The sequence below is a fragment of the Lepidochelys kempii genome, chromosome 10 (genome assembly GCF_965140285.1).
Source record: "Lepidochelys kempii isolate rLepKem1 chromosome 10, rLepKem1.hap1, whole genome shotgun sequence".
Classification (NCBI taxonomy): domain Eukaryota; kingdom Metazoa; phylum Chordata; order Testudines; family Cheloniidae; genus Lepidochelys; species Lepidochelys kempii.
In genome coordinates this window covers 45,278,351-45,296,444 of record NC_136389.1, presented here as the reverse complement: position 1 = coordinate 45,296,444, position 18,094 = coordinate 45,278,351, and the positions used below count along the sequence as shown (strand labels likewise).

At 42.9% G+C, this 18,094-nt stretch overlaps 1 protein-coding gene across 12 annotated transcripts in view; it reads left to right on the top strand.

The window, feature by feature from the left end:
• The first annotated feature begins 961 nt into the window (after positions 1–961).
• The window catches only part of CSNK1G1 (casein kinase 1 gamma 1), a 258,375-nt gene continuing 241,242 nt past the window's right edge, over positions 962–18,094 (top strand). For all 12 annotated transcript variants that reach the window (XM_073363225.2, XM_073363224.2, XM_073363223.2 and 9 more), the window contains exon 1: positions 962–1,121. The gene's annotated coding sequence lies outside the window, so the exon portion shown is untranslated. The remainder of the gene's footprint in view (positions 1,122–18,094) is intronic.

The following is an 18,094-nucleotide window of genomic DNA, read 5'->3' as shown; positions in this document are numbered from 1 at the left end:
AAAAGCACGTTGCAGTCATTTGCATGCTAGGATAGCTGCCCACAATGCACTTCTCTCTGTGGCCCTTGCAAGAGCGCTGTCAGGGTGGACAGATTGCAGCGCTTTCCCTACTGTGCTCTACCAAGGCTGGTTTAACTCAAAGCGCTCTACATCTGCAAGTGTAGCCATGCCCTTGGATTTTTCAACATGGTAGTGTACATTGTGAGAAAACACCTATTTTTAGGGTAGCATCAGAGTACCTCAAACTCTATATCGCACTGATCCTCTCAGCATCCCCATGAGGGGGGTACCATTATACCAATGTACAGAGAAGGCACAGAGACACCAAGCCACTCACCCAAGGGCATTAAGTGAATTTGTGACAGAACAGAGAGTTGAACGGAGGTCTCCTGGTCCTACACTAATGCCTTCACCACTGGAATGTCCTTCTTACCCACCCTTAGGCTTGTCAGAACAGCACCAAGGGCTGCACCCCTTGCTGGACTGGGCTACTGCAGCGCGGACGAGGCTGCAGGCGCCCTGGGGCAGCATTGTTCCCTACCATAGCACCGGTGCTTTCCGGCGATAATGGCGGTGTTCTCGTCTGCCCAGCAAGGTATCGGGTCTCTGCAGCAATAACAGTGTCTTACCCTTCCCCCCATCTCGCGGGGCACCGTGTCCCCTCCCCCATCCCGCGGGGTACCGTGTCCCCTCCCCCATCCCGCGGGGTACCGAGTCCCCACCCCCATCCCGCGGGGTACCGGTGTCTCCCCTCACCCTGGACAAGGGTCACGAATGAAATCCAGCAGTTGAGCGGCTGCACTTCCGCATAGTAACGGAACGCGGTTGTTAGGGAGTGTCCGGCGGCGCGGTGCCCCGGAAGTGGTTGTGTGGCGGCCGAGCCACCGCGCTCGGGTTTCTCCCATAGGGCGCCACTCGCTCAGGGGCGTGTCCTCCGGGGGTCGTTTCCGGTTCGGCCCCTCCCCTTAGTGAGAGCAAAGGGGAAGCGGCCGGGCGCCGAAGGCGGAGCCGCCGGCGGGGGCGCAGGGAGAGCAGCGCCCGGGGCCCCAGCCCGCCGGGCCGGGCCGGGGAGGAGCGGAGCGGAGCGGAGCAGAGCAGAGCAGAGCAGCTGCCGGCGCTAGGTACTCCAGGCGTAGCGGGGCCGGACCCTCAGTGGGGGGTTGTGGCTGGGGAGCGGGACCGGTGGCTCCGGGGGGTCTGGCTGTTTGTCCGTCCCTCTATCCACCCAGTGAGGCCGGGCTCGGCTGCAGGCTGCTCCTACGGCCTTGGGGCGGTCGGGCGCTCCCCGGTCTGTCGGGCAGGGGTTTTCGGCAGGGCGAGTGGAGGGGGGCCCGGGGTGGCACTTCCCGTCGTTGTGGCTGGGGGGCTCTTTCCACCGTGTGCGCCCGAGCTCCGGTTAATCGGGCACATTTGTCTTCGGGGACGGCTGCAGGAGCAGCAGGCTTTTATGGGCTGCCTTGTAACACGTACCTGACCTTCCTCCTCCGCATCCTTAAGCTGCTCGTACCCTGGGGCTCCCAAATTTCCGTGGGCCAGACGTGTTGGGAAGCTGGGGGGCTCTGCTTGTACCTGGAGGTCTGGAGCTCTACCTTGTTGGGCAGGCATGTGGGCTTCCTATACCATGGAGATGACAAAGTCTCTTGTAAGCCTTGTTGATACAGCTGCTTCTGGACAAAGTGCCTGGGCTAACAATGAGGTGGGAGTACTGGTGTATGATTGTTAGTTAATGCACCAGGAGCAGGCTGCCTAGATCTGCTCAGATCATTGTAAAAATGACAGTTGTAAAAATGATGGTGTGATGTTTTCATGAGTTGTCATACCATCGCTAGCTTCACCAACCGTGGGAATATTCAGAAGTTCCATGTTGATGTAGCCGTGGTGGTTGGCAGATCCTGGGTATGCTTCATTTGGCCAGTCTTGGCAGTCTGTTGTGAGTAGGTCTTAAAATTGCTGGGTTATTAGCCTTCATTTTTAGGCTACTACAGGTTAAATTATTTTAACATAAATTCAACTGCAAGATGGCTTCTTTGAAGAAGCCTCATAAACAGGCTTAGGAGTCCAAATGGTTCCCCACTAATGAGTATTCAGAACTGGGAAACAAGTTACTTCTCTTGGTAGTTGAGCTATTCTCTCTCCTGCAGACTTTCTCAATGGATTGTTTGTTCCTTCTTTAATCCTGGATAGTTGAGTACATAATTTGCAGTGATCATTTATTACTTACTTTAGAGGCTGCAAATTAAATTAGGGACCCATTGTATTATACTGTGTACAGATGCAAAGACAGTCTTTGCATTGAAGAGCCTATGGTCTAAATAGACAAGATGACAAAGGGTGGGATCAGAAAGAAAAACAGCGATTTGCCCAAGGTTACACAGTAGATGAGAATCAGGAGTAGAACCTGGCTGCCTGGACACCCAGTCCAGCTGCTCTGTCCACAAGACCACAGTCTCCTGAGTTAAAAGGTTTGTCAAAAGGCATCTTTACCTGTTGGAGATTTACCATCCCACTAAGAGGAGTTTACATGATGTGGTGGGTTTTGTATTAGATATGTTGATCTTATGATTTTAATACTAGAAGTGTGTGTGACACATGTGGCACTATACAAGTGGAATGCCTGAAATTATTGCAAAAGATGCTACAGTTAAAAATAGTGACATGCGCATCAGATGGTATTTGTTGATTTAGCATGGATCTGAATAAAAAATTAATATCTTAAGATTAGAAGAGTAAAAACTCTTCTTAATACTTGTGTGAATGAGATAAGAGTGCTTGGTTTGAAAGCTTAACTCTGATTCAAATATAGGCTTAAAATTTACCCCCACTTTAGTAACACAACTTTATTTCTAACCTTTTATTAGAATATAATATAGGAAATCAGTTCATTGTAGTATATTTTAGTCCAAGAGATAGTAAAGTGTTTGTATCAAGTGCAGCTCTAATTACTAGAGAGAGAGGGTGCGTGAGTATATTTTATTAGACCACCTTTTGTTGGTGAGAAAGACAAGCTTTTGAGCTTGCACAAAGCTCTTCAGGGACCAACATGGCTACAACATCACTGCATATGTCTAATTACTGGCAGACAAAATTATATTCATGCGGTTGTACATTTTGATGCAGTGTCAAAGCTTTGGGTTGTCCTGGTATTAAATTTTCCTGTAGCATTTTGACTTTATTTAAAATGTATTACATTGATAAAATGAAAACCAAATAACGCTGTCCTGGAGAGAGACAGACCACCTTTTTTATCTGAGGGGAACTTGCTCCATAGCTCTTAGAAGAGGGGAGTCTAGTTTAAGAAAGTTGAATATAAGGAAGCAATAGGATGAAATGCTTTTAAGCATACATTAACAGCTTGTAAAATTTGCCACCTTTGCCACTCTTCAGACCACATAAGAGTGGCCTTGCCTTAGAGACTCCCTTAGAGTCTTTGTAAATTACTGTTTGTCATAGCCTGGATCTCAGACTTGATTTTTATCACAGTATGTCTTAATCATTGTGTGTGATCACCACATGTGCAGTCTTCCTTACTCCTACAGCCCCTTCAACATTTGTCCCTTCCTTTTTGGTAAATTAGATATTTACCATGATTTTCAGTCACAAGCAAACAGAATCTACCCATTGTGCATTTATTTCTGTTTAGTTGCCATATTTTCAGTACATTATTGATAAGATATTTGCCAAGCTGAAGTAAAGGATGCAGCTAATGATTTTAGGAAAAGAGTAAACTGTATGTACACATTCTGAAACCATTATAAAAGGTTAGAAGCCCTTTCCCACAGGAAGCATGATAACATAGCCAAAAGATTCTTTGTGTTTCTTAAGGTAAGCTAACTTTCTATGGGTTGTAAGCCAACAAAAGCCATAGAGAAAACCTTGCTTTTTACTAGTTGCATCAGTAGCTAAAGCTTTGCCTATACTAGGAAGTCTTAGCACAAATTTCCAATGTTGATGCTTTCAGGTCAGGTGGTGGTAGTAATGATGTGTATCTATAACATCCTTGGCCATTTGGAGCCCTGCCTGTGTCAGAGCTGAACTGAAGGTTCACAGGGGAAATATTAGTGAAAAGTTCTTGTGTAGGAAAAATAGCCACGGAAGAGTTTAAACTTGTATACCATTCAAGGGACACAGATTTTCAAGACTATTTTAATAAAACAGATAAAGAATTATATTTTAAATTCAAATTTGTAAAGCTAAGCTTGGAAAATAGCTATGTATAGCTAATGGCTGTATCCACACTAGTTTTTTGTCAAACATTTTCCAGTCCCACTTACACAGTGTGGCTTCTCTGGTGCTAGCAACAGTGGCTAGTTTAGCGTGGAGAAGTATCGTCTGATTGCTGGAGTTAACATGACATCTAATCCCACTCAGAATTTGTCTAAATAACAGTGTTAGAAATGCTGCATGGAAACCTTGGGTATGCCAGCACTGCTAATGTTTCTACCACTGGTGAAACTAAATCAGTAAATCATTGAATCCTTCAAGATGAAAGATGTTATATGGCTGTCAAAAGACTATTCTTGTATCTCTCTAGCAAAAAGTTGATGAAGAAATGTAAATATATTGACCTTGTTCTCTCTGAACTTCAGCGAATAGTGGGTTCTAGATTCTGGCTTTATTTTTGTGTCAGGCTGGTGACTTATTCATCTGCTGGATGTAAACTGTCATATTTGGCATGTACACACAAGTCTGTTGCTGACTTGCTGTAGATTCCCCAGTATAGATTCCTCTGTCCCTCACTTTTGTAGTAGAAGAGATGCTTTTTAACAGAGAGCTTACATGCTTCTATAAATTATGTACACCTGTTTTATCAGCCGATTTCCATCCAGTGTGAAGTACCAGGCTCCATGTACTTTAAGAAGCTGCTGTGCCATCATTGAAAGGTTTACAGATTGAATCCCACATGATACCAGAGTCTGTTCAAGTCTGAAACAGGAAAAATGTTGGCCCTGTGGAGGTCTCAGACGGCATATGTGCCATGCTGTACCTCTCCCACCAAAGTGTTTTTTAAAGAATGGGCAAAATTATTTTTCTAAAAATGTATGGGTTAAAGAACTATCAAAGTTATTTCAGCTGCAGCAGTCAAAGATGAAGTATGACCTCCTAAACAGTGTAATTCAGGACTGTTCCCTTTTTTTGTGGAAGGACTCAGAGTTACAGCTGAAAGGTGGTGATTAGCTTGATTGTTTCTTTAATTCTTTTCATTCAGTTATCTGACCATTATAGGAACATAGGAATTGTCATATGGGATCCTGTAGATGTGGAGTAACCAGTCTTCCATTTTATGTCTCCTAATTTTCTGTAGAGATTGGCTTAAATCATGAAGCATTAGGATTACTACGTTTTATAATAGTTAATGCTAGTACATTTTATAGCTGTGGATATTTATATTGCTAACAAGACTATCCAGTCACTTTTTGAATTTTATTTAATTTTTGGCCACTGTGACATCATGTGGTAGTGAGTTACATAATTTATTTTATTAAACTTTTTGCTATTGTTATAAGCATATGAATTAAGTGTAAATTTAAATTATTATATTTGCTCATCTTATTAACATTAACCCAATTCACATTTTCACACAAATAAAATAAATCTCATCTGTAACTATGACAATTGTTTTATATAAGTTGCCTACTAATTCAGTCTTATTTAACCTGCTAAGAATTAGGAAGGTCTTCTCTAGAGAGAAACAGCATGAATACAATTTGGAAGGTGTAGTCTATAGTCTGCAGCACACACTGTCCCAATTTAAATAGTTATTCCACCTTCTCCTGAAGAAGCTACCTTATGATTATATCTATCTATTAGACCTTGTCCGGGTTCCTTCCCCGCTCTGAACTCTAGGGTACAGATGTGGGGACCTGCATGAAAGACCCCCTAAGCTTATTTTTACCAGCTTAGATTAAAAACTTTCCCAAGGTACAAACTTTGCCTTGACCTTGAACAGTATGCTGCCACCACCAAACGTTTTAAACAAAGAACAGGGAAAGAGACCACTTGCCACCCCACCAAGCCCTACGCTCCCTTTCCTGGAGAAGGCTTGATAATAATCCTTACCAATTTGTACAGGTGAACACAGACTTAAACCCTTGGATCTTAAGAACAATGAAAAATTAATTAGGTTTTTAAAAGAAGAACTTTAATTAAAGAAAAGGTAAAAGAATCACCTCTGTAAAATCAGGATGGAAAATACTCTGCAGGGTATTTAGATTTAAAACACAGAGGATCTCCCCCTTTGGCAAAACCTTAAAGTTAGCGAAAACAGGAATAAACCTCCCTCTTAACACAGGGAAAATTTACATAAAACAAAAAATAAACTAATCCGCCTTGCCTGGCTTACCTATACTGGTTGCAATATTGGAGACTTGGATGGGTTGAAGAAGATAGATTTTTGTCTGGCCTCTTTCAGTTTCAAGAGAGAACTAACACGTAAACAAAGAGCACAAACAAAAGCCTATTCTCCCACCCCAAGATTTGAAAGTATCTTGTACCCTTATTGGTCCTTTGGGTCAAGTGCCAGCCAGGTTAGCTGAGCTTCTTAACCCTTTACAGGTAACAGGATGTTGCCTCTGGCGAGGAGGGATTTTATAGCACTGTGTACAGAAGGTGGTTACCCTTCCCTTTATATTTATGACAGACCTCCTTGAAGCTTTCCCTCTACAAATAATGTAAGTGATAACCATCTGCTAAATGAAAGGGAGTACTTTACAGACGAACAAATTTATTTGAGCATAAGCTTTTGTGAGCTACAGCTCACTTCATTGGATGCATTCAGTGGAAGGTGCCTCAAGTACTCCTTTTCTTTTTGCAGATACAAGCTAACACGGTTGCTTCTCTGAAACCTGTCATCTGCTAAATGTGTCTTTGTATGGGAATCATCTGCATTGCTCTGCTTTTGCTTATTGCCTGGTAGGTCACCTTTAAAAGACCCATTTATGTTTGATTGACTCAACTTCATGTTTGCATATTTATTTTGTTCGATCTCCAAATATGGTAGCTTTATCTATATGTGGTTATCTGTCACTTTTCCCAGTACAATTGTTTCCCCATACCTTATTTCTTAATGCCACTAAGGTTGGGAGATCAGTCCTTTTATGAAAATGAGCTCTGACACATACGTGCTAGTGTTAACTGTTATTAATTGGTTCTTCCCTGAGTCAGTAACCTCTTTTGGATTGTAACCTAATAGAATCACTGTGGATTATGTGGGTAATCCAATTTTAGTTAAAATTAGTTCATCAGTTTATGATGTGCAGATAAAGTTTCATTTTATTGGCTTTGAATCTATCTTTTAATTTCATTGACTGTCCCCTTGCTGCTTGTAAGTGGGCCGCTTCTGCTCTCCCCCTCTCATCTTTGCTATACCACTCATAATTTTATATCCTTTCTGTTCCTTGTTTCCTTTAAGGTAAAAAATCACTATCTCCCTAGTTTTTCTTCATATGAGTTTTTCCATGCTCCTGATAATTCGTGTTGCCCTTTTCTGACCCTTTTTAATTTTGTAATTTCTTTTGAGATGGGATGACCCAGTACTGCACTCAATATTCTAGATGAGGCCACATCATTGATTTAATAAATGGCATTAAAATATTTCTGTTTTCTGTCCTGTTCCTTATGCTTCCTAATAACTTGTCTGTATTATGTAAATCTTGATACAGTAATTATGTAAATTCACTTGTCTGAGACTTTTATGAAAGCTGTAGAGTATTCTTTCTACAAAACTATTGCTTTATTCTAGTTTACAAACGTACAGTTTTGGCCTAGAGCTGAGACCAGGTTAATCAATTCAGGCTGCAGCAAAAACATACTTTGAAACCTCTTGGTAGCCCATTTTACATAGTGCCATCCTTTAATACCATTCATTATACACAGTTAAGATGTATCTGGTTTAATATCAATTTGCTCACTTCATGTTTGTGTAGAAAACCACATTTGTCATGTAACAGTGACTGCTTATGGATTTAAATTGCTTGCTTTTGTCAAATTCATATCTTTATCACTTATAGGAGCTACAATATCTGGTTCAGTAAAAAAGATTAAGTAAACATTGTTCGCTGGTGGAGTTCACCTGTGGGTCACAAATCTGACTATATTGATTAAAATCTTCATTGAAGAGAGAGTGCATTATTGTACAGTAGGAGCTGCACAAGGTTAACTGGAATGATAGTTGGACAAGACTAATAAATACAAGCTTCATTGTGAGAAGAGGAGTCTGTGAATCCAGAAGTTTTACTGCTTCCTCATATGAAATCCAGGTCAAAAAGAGTTTTATAGCTATGGAGAGCCCTGTCGTCAAAGAAAATTTTTTAGATAAAACATTGCTGGAAATCTTTTAAAACAGAGGCATTAATGTTCAGGTATTGTATGAATTTGCTTTTCAAATATCTTCCAGAGATTGGTTTGCCATCAGGTGAAACTGCTTTATCTTTAACGTCTGTGCAGAATGTGTGCAATGCACGGGGGGTAGTTCAGTTAAATTTGCTTTTCATAAGTAGGTTCTCAAAGACTTTATAGAGGTGGTTAGTATTATTACACTCCTCTGTGCCTCAGTTTCCCCTTCTATAAGATGGAAAGTGACTTGTCCAAGGTCACACAGTAGGCTACTGGGCAGAGCTGGCAATAGAACCCTGGTCTCCTGAGTCCCCGGGCATGTGATCTGTCCACTAGACAGTGATGCCTCTCACAAATTATCATGTCCTCTGACAAAGCAGGGACGTGATTTTATCTCTGAACTATCAACATACAAGGCAAAGACCTTAGTTTTGTGCTAGGTAGTAGTCTCATTTAACCTCTGTATTTCCTGAATCTTTTATTTTAAGGGAAAACTGGCAACCTAAATTCGCAAAAAGAAAATGAGTACTTGTGGCACCTTAGAGACTAACCAATTTATTTGAGCATAAGCTTTTGTGAGCTACAGCTACTCTGAAACCTAAGAATTGCCTTTATGCTTGAAAACTTTCTCACTAATAGTCTGTTTTGTAACATGGTAGGATGTGTACAGCTGAAAAATTTAGAGGGGAATTTTTTTTTCCAGTTTGTTTACTTGGTACTTGTTAACAGTACTTTGTGATAGATTCATTTTCTGTTCTTCCTGTTTATGTGGGTGTTTTGCAAAGCAAGTATGGATGAGGAGCTCCTTAAAATAAGAGTGTGATTTGTGAAACCTGGAAATTGAGGGGGAAACACAGGGGCAGGTATAGTACCTGAAATGGCTTTTTAACTGCTTTTTCATAATGTCTGTATTTCAAGTTCAAGTCAAGGTTAAAGTTCTGCAGCAACACTACCTTTGCCAAGATGTTCATAAATGTTTTCTGTTCCTGTGTTTCTTTAAAATGTGCCTTAATTTATATAAAAGTATAGCATAAATTATATAGCTGTGCAATGTGTAAATCCTGTAGAAATTGTTTATTTCCTAGTTCTTATCTGAACAAGCATATAATGTTGCCTTAATGTAGTTCTTGCTGTTAATTTTCAATTTTAAAGACATAGCAGGGCAACAGTGCACCTGTTTATACTGTGAGAGCTGGATCTTGGCAATGGAAAAAGGTAGAAACTAAACCTCTTGAGATAAATTTAAGAGTTCGAGCACGCTAACGTTTGGGAACATCCTAAAACCAAGTGGTAACCATTCTACATATCTACAGTTTTCTCTGCTCTAACATAGACTGTTGTTGGGAGAAGGAGAATTATGCTTAGATCATAGATTTATAATTTTTCTCATGGAGGCTGTCCCAGTCGCATTCTTGGGCCTGTCAGAGGAATATTCTTTATGCTGAAGGGATTAGTTAGTGGACTGTCTTGTAAACATTAGATGCTCACTAAGGATGCCCATGAATAATTTTTTTTTTTTTTGGGTCAATGGCTTCTAACCTTACTATCTGATCAGTTTTCGGACTTGACTGTGGACGTATTCAGAATAAGTCTTTCTTACATGCCAGCTTTCAAAGTTCAGGATCCATCTCTGTGTGTGTATTTTTAAAGTAGCTTTATTCCAAGACCAAGCATGGGAAACTCCAGCTTAGAAGTATAACTTAAGTTATGTAAACATGATTCTCTCTCCCTTCACATAGCCCCCTCTACTGTGGGAGGAGTGTCTCAAGTACTTCATTTTGTGTAGCTTTTTAATCTTTTCTTCTGAGCTAACAGAGTAAAATGCTTGAATATCATCAAAGGTTTTCTGTTTGCATTTGGGAAGTACTTATTGTAGGAAAGCTAGGTTGAAAACAGTTTTGTATCTAAACCTGAACATGGTGGGTTGTAACTGAAACTTTCTGGTAGCCTTAATTATGGTGTACAGTACAATATACTATTGATGTGGCCTAATGGAAGAAAGTCTTGCTGTCTGATTATAACAGATTATTGCAATGCACAGAAGAGCAACTAAAGTGTTGTCTTCATGAAAGTGAAAACTTGGATGCTACCATTTAACACAGGAAATGATAAAATGCTACTTAAATATGTCACTGTTCACACAACCAAAAGGGGTGTGAAATGACTGCATACTGAAAGTGCAGACTAATTTGAGATGCATACTGTTAATTCAAGGCTTGACGGAGAGCCAATTTAAAAAATAAAATCCATATGAAAGGATGTACTAAGTTCTGGTTCTGTTAATCTAGAAACTAAATATCTTATCACTGCCTCTTCTAAACTTATATGCAGTGTTGTAGCTGTATCCCACCTAGTCTTCTAAACTTGACATTCCACAGACTGAGCTCTGTAGAGGATTCCCATACACTGCCTTAAAATGGAGTTAAAAGTATAGTTCATTTAAATAAATTTTCAAGTCTTTGTGTATTCCTACTTGTGGGATTGACTCCTTCCTTTGAGTTGTGGAATCTTCTAGGGAACAGTTTCTTTTGGGACACTCTCTTTGTGCGCTTCAGAGTAACAGCCGTGTTAGTCTGTCTTTGCAAAAAGAAAGGAGTACTTGTGGCACCTTAGAGACTAACCAATTTATTTGAGCGTGAGCTTTCGTGAGCTACAGCTCACTTCATCGGATGCATACCGTGGAAACTGCAGTAGACATTATATACACACAGAGACCATGAAACAATACCCCTTCCCACCCCACTGTCCTGCTGGTAATAGCTTATCTAAAGTGATCATCAAGTTGGGCCATTTCCAGCACAAATCCAGGTTTTCTCACCCTCCGCCCCCCCCCCCCACACAAACTCACTCTCCTGCTGGTAATAGCCCATCCAAAGTGACCACTCTCTTCACAATGACAGGTTTCAGAGTAACAGCCGTGTTAGTCTGTATTCGCAAAAAGAAAAGGAGTACTTGTGGCACCTTAGAGACTAACCAATTTATTTGAGCACGAGCTTTCGTGAGCTACAGCTCACTTCATCAGATGAAGTGAGCTGTAGCTCACGAAAGCTCGTGCTCAAATAAATTGGTTAGTCTCTAAGGTGCCACAAGTACTCCTTTTCTCTTCACAATGTGTATGATGATCAAGGTGGGTCATTTCCCACCTTGATTGTCATTTCCCACCTTGATTATCATTCCCAAGCTATTACCAGCAGGACAGTGGGGTGGGAGGGGGTATTGTTTCATGGTCTCTGTGTATATAATGTCTACTGCAGTTTCCACGGCATGCATCTGATGAAGTGAGCTGTAGCTCACGAAAGCTCATGCTCAAATAAATTGGTTAGTCTCTAAGGTGCCACAAGTACTCCTTTTCTTTGTGCGCTGTTAACTTGAGTAGCCCACTTGTCAGGATGCCCACTATCGGCAATGCAGTCACAGGGTCTGGCTATGCCCAGCCTATAACAAATCTCTTGGGACTGACTCCTTTGGTGGGCTGCGCCCCAAGGACCCACACAGTTCTGTTGGGACAGGCCTATGGTCTCCCAGACTGGGCCTTCGGCACTAGTGATCTCTCTCTCTCTCCCTCCCTCCAGCAAATCCAGCCAGGCCAGACTCCTGCAGGAGTCTTGTGCAGTACCCCTTCAGGGCACAGTGTTCCCAGTTGGTATTTACAGTGGCACAGGCAGCCTGTTCAAAACCAGATTAATCATTTATTAGTCACCTGTGCACACAATCGGAAAGATTTTTAGGTCAGAATAGAGGAATGAAGGTTAATGTATAGTCCAGTCTGGTCAGGCCACAGCCACGCTGTAGTGAAAGTCTATTTTCAGTCCCTCTCCTTGTGTGTGTGTGAGAGACCTCCTTAGTTAGTCAGTTCCCAGGTGAGAAAGCTCCGAGCTTAACTCCAGAAGGCAACAGGCAGAGGGGCCTGGCATCTTGAGGAGTGGTCTTTTCTCAGCTCCCCTACTGAAAGGCAGCCAAATCTGTGAGTCACCTAGAACTTGATTGTGTCTCTGAGCCCCTTGTTGATCTGGATTGGTTTCAACTGTTCCTTGATGACTCTTCAATCCATTTAGACAGGGAGGTGACACACACACCTATGTCTGTGAGGGTACATCTATAGTACGAAATTATTTAGAAATTATTCTATTCGAATTTTCGGAAGCTATTTTATACATTTGGTCTTGTGTCCCCACTAAAGCGCAGAATTGAGCGGATTGCGTCCACAGTACCAAGGCTAGCATCGAATGTTGGAGCGGTGCACTGTGGGTAGCTATCCTGGAGTCCCCGCTGCCCATTTGAATTCTGGGTTAAGCTCCAAGTGCATGATGGGGCAAAAACATTCTTGCTGGTGTTTCTGGGTGTGTGTCGTCAGAAAACTACGGCGGACAATTGTTTCGTGCCTTTTTGGTGTGCAGACGCCATACTGCTTTGTGCAGACGGTGCACCGCTGCTCTCCTGCTACTGTGAATCCACCTCTCCAGCTCAGCTCTGCTCAGCCATGGTGAACTGAGCAGGACAGCTTCCGCCGCCAACTCTGCTCTCTGGTTATTGCCACGCTTCCGAGCTTCTCCATATTGTCTGTCCTGGGCTCCCACCTCCATGAAAGCCACAGAAGACAACCATTTTCAGCCGTTGTTTGGCTACCGTGAACGAAACAGCACAGCTTCGGCTGCCACTCTGCTCTCCTATGTTTCACGCCCTTTTTCCAGGATTATCTGTGCAGGCGCCATAGCCATGGAGCCCAATCAGATCTCCACTGCAGTTTTGGCCATTGTAAATACCTCGTGCATTATCCAGCAGTATGTGCAGTACCTGCAAAACTGGGTGAGGAAGTGCCGACAGCGCGATTACTATATTGATGAGGACATGGACACAGAAGGCACGGCATGTGGCGATTGGGAGATCATGATGCTGTTGGGCCAGGTTCATGCCTTGGAATGCCGATTCTGGGCCCGGGAAGAAAGCACAGACTGGTGGGACCGCATAGTGTTGCAGGTATGGGATGATTTCCCAGTGGCTGAGAAACTTTCATATGCGTAGGGCCACTTTCATGGAACTTTGTGCTTCAGGGCAGAGGACAGCAAGTCACAAAGACACCAAAATGAGAGCAGCCCTCACAGTTGAGAAGCGAGTGGCCATAGCCCTGTGAAAGTTTGCAATGCCCGACAGCTACCAGTCAGTCGGGAATCAGTTTGGAGTGGGGAAATCTACTGTGGGGGCTGCTGTGCTGCAAGTAGCCAACACAGTCATTGACGAGCTGCTGTCAAGGGTAGTGACTTTGGGAAATGTGCAGACCATTGGATGGCTTTAATGCACTGGGGTTCCCTAACTGCAGCAGGGTGATAGATGGACTGCATATCCCTATCTTGGCCCCGGAACACCAGGGTGGCCAGTACATAAACGGCCAGGGGTACTTTTCCATGGTGCTGCAAGCACTGGTGGATCACCAGGGATGTTTCACCAACATCAATTTGGGATGGCCGGGAAAGGTGCATGATGCTCGCATCTTCAGGAACTCTGGTCTGTTTGAACAGCTGCAGGAAGGAACTTACTTCCGAGACCCAGAAAATTACTGTTGGGGATGTTGAAATGCCTATAGTTATCCTTGAGGACCCAGCCTACCCCTTAATGCCATGGCTCATGAAGCTGTACACAGGCATCCAGGACAGTAGTAAGGAGCAGTTCAACTGTCGGCTGAGCAAGTGCAGAATGGTGGTAGAATGTGCGTTTGGATGTTTGAAAGCGTGCTGGTGCAATTTACTGACTCTGTTAGATCTCAGCACAACCAATATTCCAATTGTAATTGCTGCTTGTTGTGTGCTCCACAATATCTGTGAGAGTAAGGGGGAGACGTTTATGGCGGGGTGGCAGGTTGAGGCAACTCGCCTGGTGGCCAGTTTCACACAGCCAGACAACATGGCGCTTACAAGAGCGCAGCAGGGCGCGCTGCACATCAGAGAAGCTTTGAAAGCCAATTTCATGACTGGCCAGGGTATGGTGTGAGTTGTTTGTTTCTCTTAAAGTTACCCGCCCCATATATATATAATAAATATATGTATAATATATATATAATAAAAGGAAATAAAGTCACAATTGTTTAAAAACCGTTCTTTATTACTTGTTGCCCAAAACATTGAGAGAAATCAGAAGCTAGACAGGGGATGGGGGGGTATTGGGTTAGGGGGATGGAGGAGGAGGGAAGGACAAGTCCAGAAACCAAATCAAAATTTAGGATATGCCAGCTTTCTGCTGCTTGTGCAATCCTCTGGGGTTGACTGTGTGGGTCCCTGTAGCCTCCCCCCGTGTTCTTGGGCGTCTGGGTGAGGAGGCTATGGAACTTGGGGAGGAGGGAGGGCGGTTATACAGGGGCTGCAGCGGCAGTCTGTGGTCTTGCTGCCTTTCCCGCATTAGATCCACCATACAGCAGAGCATGTCAGTTTGCTCCCCCATGAGCTTGACCATAGCATCCTGCCTGCTCTCATCGGTCATGTCCCTCCTCTCGTCGTATTCATGTAACACTTTATACGACTCCGCAGTTGTTTTCCTGCACACATTCAACTGGGCCCTATCAGTGTGGGAGGACTGCATGAGCTTGGCAAACATGTCGTCCCGAGTTCGTTTTTTCCACCTTCTAATCTGGACCAGTCTCTGCGACGGAGTAGATAGGGGCCTCATTGAAACATTTTCACCTGCTGCAGGAGGAGAAAAAGGGGAGGGGGTAGTATTTTAAAAGATACATTTTAGAGAACAAAGGGGACACTGTTTCTCAGTGAAACAGGCAATTCATAGTACATAGCACATGTTCTTTCTGTACAAGATCTCATTTTGCCTCTTATACTGAAGTGCCTGCCACTTTGGTGTGAGTAAGCCATCACATGCAGCCAGGCATGCCCCCTGCTCAACCATTTGGAGTGCAGCATGGTAGAGAAAATTGAGATACTATCTGTGGCATCTCCCTTCCTGGTTGAGTCCTGTGTAGAAATCTGTGCCTGGTCTGTGGCGATTCAGGCCCATCTCAAGTGGTCAGGCTGGGGCAGGGTTTCCTGAGGCCCCCTTCCCTGGAAGTAGTGACAGCATCTCAGCAGCAAAATCCTGCCTGGCATAGGCAGTGGCTCTGGGTCCAGCCCAAGTGGCAGCTTCCACCCCCCACCCTAAGTGGGGGAAGTGTACGTTGAAGCACTATATCAAAAATCCAGGACATCTTCCCATGCTCACAGTGATGACTTGCTGTAGAGCAGCTCCCCAGCCCCTCCTTCATGTTTATGCCTCTGCACTCTATAAATCAATCAATTCTCCCTTCATTTTGTTAGGCTAAACAAGCCAAGGTCCTTAAGCCTCCTTTCATATAAGGTAGGATCGCCATTCCTCTTATCAACCTAGCAGCCCTTCTCTGCACCTGTTCCGGTTTGAATTTAATCCTCCTCAAATATGGGAGACCAGAGTTGCACACGGTATTTCAGATGAGGTTCCACCAGTGCTTTGTATAATGGTACTAATGCTTCCCTGTCTCTACTGGAAATAGCGTGCCTGATGTATCCAGTGACTGCGTTGGTCTTTTATAGGGCTGCATCACATGTGTGGCTCAAAACCATCCTGTGATCAACCATTACTCCCAGGTCTTTTTCCTCCTCTGTAGTTTTCAACTGATATATTCCCCAAATTATAGCAAAAACTCTTATTAGTCCCTAAATGCATGACTGCACTATTAAATTTCTTCCCATTTCTATTACTCCAGTTTTCAAGGTCATCCAAATCTATGACCTTCCAGTCCACTATATTGTCAGTACTTCCCAAATTTGTCATCTGCAGATTTTTATTAGCATACTTCCAATTTTTGTGCTAAGGTCATTTAATGAAAATCTTAAGTAAAATTCGTCCCAAGACCAGTCCTTGAACTACACTAGTAACCTCCCTTCAGTCTGACACTTCACCTTTCCGCATAACTCATTGTAGTTTCCCCTCTAACCAGTTCCTTACCCGCCTTTCAATCCTTGTATTAATCCCCATCTTTTTCCAATTTAACTAATGTTGTCCCACATAGGAATTTATCAAATGCTTTACTGAAATGCAGCTAGATTAGATCTCCGCATTTTCTTTGCCTAGAAAATCAGTTACCTTCTCAAAGAGTTCAGGTTGGTGTGGCACGAACTCTTTCATAAAACCATGTTGTATTTTATCCCAATTAACATTTTACCTCAGTCTTCAGTTATTCGCTCTTTCAAACTTTGTTCCAAGACAAGTAAGGTCAACTAATGGGCCTGTATTTTCTGGATCATTTATTTTCCTTTCTTAAAAATGGTGTGAATTCTCCAGACATCGGGTATGATCCTGAGTTTGTGGAGTCATTAAAAATCCTTTCTATTTGGCTGCAAGTTCTTAACGTTGTTGGATGGAGATTATCTGGACCTCCCGATTTGGTCCCATTAAGATGTTTGTGTTTGGCTTCCACCTTGGAAGTAGTAATTTGTACTTCCATATCTTTGTTCCCATTACTCACCCTGCCACTGCCCCCAAGCTCTTCATTACCCTTATTAAAAACTGAGGGAAAGCATTCATTTAGGTGTTGGGCCATGCCTGGATTATCTTGAATCTCCATCCCATCCTCAGTGCTTAGCAGTCCCGCTTCTTTCCTTGTTTTCTTTTTATTTATGGCTAAAGAACTTTTTATTGCTTTAATTTCTTTTCCAAGATCTGATGCTGTTTGTCTTTTGGCAGTTTTCACTTTTCCCCTACGCTTTGTGACCTCCAAGAGGTAGAACCATCCGTTCCTTTGTATGCTTTCTGATTTTTCTTAATAACCTGTCTGAGATATTTTGATCTGCAATCCTTCCCTGCATTTCTCTCTCTTCCCCTGCGTGCACACCCATCCTCTCCCCCGCCACCACCACCTGCAGGCTTCAGATACTTTAAGTCAAAGTTGCAGAAACTAATTCCAAGCTGCCTCCATATTCAGATCCTTGAGTTCCTCAATTCAGTCTACTTTCCAATCTCATTCCCTTAATTTTTTAAATGTTGCCCTTTAGAAATCAAGGACCCTAGCTTCAGACCTTTTTATTTATCCTTCCATTTTGTTTAAACTCAGTTAATTCATGATCACTCTAACCAAGGCTGTCCCCTACAACTAGCTCTTGTATGAGGCCCTTGCATGAGGCCCTTGCTACTTACCAGTACTAACTCTAAAATGGCATCATATCTTGTTGGTTCATTAACTGTTTGGTTAAGAAATCTGTTGACTATCACAACCAGGAATATCTGGGCCCTAACTTTATTACTAGCATTTGTCCTCCATTCTATATCTGAGAAACTAATCACACAATTCCTGGTAATACGTATTTCATTTAAAAACGTTAGGTCTCTGTCCATATCCAAATTGGATCATGGGGGTCTGTTTACAGACCCCCAGCACTATTGTAGTGGAGACTTTCTTACCTTTCTTCCCCAAAGTGATTTTGAACAGCTTTTGTTTTATTGATTCCGTTACTTCTAAATTCTGTAGTCAGTCTATCTTGCCATTCATATACAGTGGTACCCCATCACCTTTACCTTTGTCTTTCCTGAACAGCACATACCCTTCAATACCTGTATTCCAGTGCTGATTACTGTTGTATTGTGTTTCCATTATCCCTGTAATATCTGGTTTTACTTCCTGCACCAGTAGTTCAAGTTCCTCCATTTGTTACCCAGGCTTCTTACGTTGGTGCATAGACATTGTAGTTGATTCTGCTTGGCTTCACCCAGATTCTTCCCCGATTAGGTAGTCATTTTACTGCCACTGTTGTCA